General features: G+C 38.9%; 1 protein-coding gene across 1 annotated transcript in view; it reads left to right on the top strand.

Moving 5' to 3' along the window:
* The first annotated feature begins 207 nt into the window (after nucleotides 1-207).
* The window catches only part of Zc3h11a (zinc finger CCCH-type containing 11A), a 39493-nt gene continuing 37273 nt past the window's right edge, over nucleotides 208-2427 (top strand). The window contains exon 1 of the mRNA XM_031340481.1: nucleotides 208-267. The gene's annotated coding sequence lies outside the window, so the exon portion shown is untranslated. The remainder of the gene's footprint in view (nucleotides 268-2427) is intronic.

The following is a 2427-nucleotide window of genomic DNA, read 5'->3' as shown; positions in this document are numbered from 1 at the left end:
GATAACTAATGCTAGCTGTCTCCAGTCTGACAGAGGTTGTGCAAATGGACTTAATCTTCCAAGAGTTGGGAGATGTTTTAAAGATGTTTTAAAAACACGTCCTGTGTTTCAATTGTGGCTGAGAGGTTTCCTTGGCAATGTGAGGAAGAAAATTCTTTCTACCTCATTATTATTAATTCATGGATTGAGTGTTGGTTCGACCTACAGGCGTAATAGCTTGGAACTGAGTGAAGACACAGATGTCCCTGTTGAGAGCAACCAGCTAATGTAAGTGGGGATGGGGCTTTATCCTGAAAGGAGTACACTGTAATTTAAGGCATGCTGGGCTAGTGACAGACTTAAAAGCCATTGTCCACATTTTTCTCTTGTAATTTTTTAAATAAGCTTTTAATTTTTTTTTTTGGCTGAAAACTAACCTTCCCAGGGCTAAGGTAAAATTCTATAATTCTGTTTCTTTCAAGAAAAAAACACCATTAACTTGTTACTGAATAGCTCCTTGTCCAGTTAAGTAGCTTTATTTTGTCTTTGTAGAAGCTATATAGCATGTATTTCATGATGTGGATGTGCCATAATGTAATGTATCACTCATTGGGAGACATTAAGGGGTTTGACAACATTAACAAATGCCCTGCATCCAATAAGGTGGATACATACCTCTGTGTGGTCTTAGAGCCAGTTCAGTCACAGAATAGTTCATGCACCTTACTCAGAAGAACTTTTAACAATTTATTGAACAACTGAGGCCTTCCTTGTTTATGGAAGCTCTTGATTGAATCCTCTTTAGTAAAGATAGTAGATCTTAGCCACTTTGTTGATAGATCATTGCTATATAAATGTTTTCTCCTCATTTTGTTAGTGGTTTTTAACTAACCACTAACTTTTTAACTTTTGTATTTTAGGGGAGGTATTTTCACTCACCGAGCATATTCTCCATATGCTGTCTATTCAGGTGCTGTTTAAGGATGACAGTCACATGACACAACCACTCTATAAGTAGGAAAGACTTCTTCAGATGGGCCTTAGCTTTTTGCTTACTGCAGTTGTAGGTTCTGAATGTGCTTTACTCTGGTGCTCTAAGGATCTGACACTTCTGTTATCCTAGCACTTTAAGGAGACTTTTTCTCAAGTGACTGACTTAATTGTTAATTTCAAACTTTCTTACAACCAATTTTATTGCCTTTTTACATTGCTGATTTCTGTAGTTGCTTATATTCTGTGTTTAACCATTTTATACGTACTGCATAATCAGGTAGAACAAATCTCTTCCATTCCTTTTTTTTCTTTCAGTTTGTGTGTGTTTGCATATATGTGGGATGCATGTGGAGGTCCCAAGATTATGTTGATGATCTTACTGGTTGAGATCTCACTTGTGTCTAGAGATACGTGGATAGGCTCATCTCTGGTGCTCCTTGTAACACCTTTCAGGATAGACTTGTTCCATAAGGATTGCCTTGCCCGCATAGCTTTTTATGTGTGTTCTGGGGATCCAAACTCTGGCCTTTCTGCTTGCATAGAAAGCACTTTAGCCCCTGAGCCTTCTCCCCAACCCTTCTATTCTCTTTTAAATGACCTTTATTTTTCTCAACTATTGATAATGATTTTACAGATTCAAATTGCAGGGAGAAACTCTCTTTGGTATTCTGAATTGAATTCAAGGTGTTGTTATTTGGGTGGTGAGTTAATTTCCTTAACCCTCTATTGTCCCCATTATGAATTACTACCCAGGTCCTCTTTTCCTGGTCACTGTCAGCTTTTGGTTTTGTATTTAATATGGCTTTTGCAGCCTTCAGTTTCTTTCTTATTTTTTTCTTTTTTGGTGTTTCAAGTTTTTCAAGACGGTTTCTCTGTATATAGCCCTGGCTATCCTGGAACTCACTCTGTAGACCAAGTTGGCCGAGAATTCACAAATTGGCCTGCCTCTGCTTCTGCCTCCCAAGGGCTGGGATTAAAGGTGTGCGCCCCCACTGCCTGGCTCTTCTTTCATTTCCTTATCTTTTACAGTCTCAGAATTGTTATCTGAATGGGACAATTGTACAGTTTGGGGTTATCTTATTTATAGTCCTGCTATTTTCAGTACTTTTAGTTGTTAGATTTGCTAGTTTGCAAGCATATGATTTGCAGACACTGAATTGTTTATTTGTTTGGTCCCCCCAGCTCCCTGAAATTGTTTTTCTGTGTAGCCCTTGCTGTTTTGGAACTCATTTTATAGACTAGACTGGCCTCAACCTAGAGATCCACTTGCCTCTGCCTCCTGAGTGCTGAGATTTAAAGGTGTGCACCCTCATACAATGGACTGGTTTAGAGTTTGTCCTGTCTTGTATTTGTGCTCCTCAAACTTCTCCGTGTGCTAGAACACTGGAATGGAGCCGAGCAATGTGAAGAGTGAGTATTCCTTTGTTTTGAGCAAGCTAGTAGTTTACTGTGGAG

This window comes from Mastomys coucha, unplaced genomic scaffold (assembly GCF_008632895.1).
Source record: "Mastomys coucha isolate ucsf_1 unplaced genomic scaffold, UCSF_Mcou_1 pScaffold1, whole genome shotgun sequence".
In the NCBI taxonomy this organism is placed as follows: Eukaryota; Metazoa; Chordata; class Mammalia; order Rodentia; family Muridae; genus Mastomys; species Mastomys coucha.
This window is presented reverse-complemented; position numbering and strand designations above follow the sequence as displayed.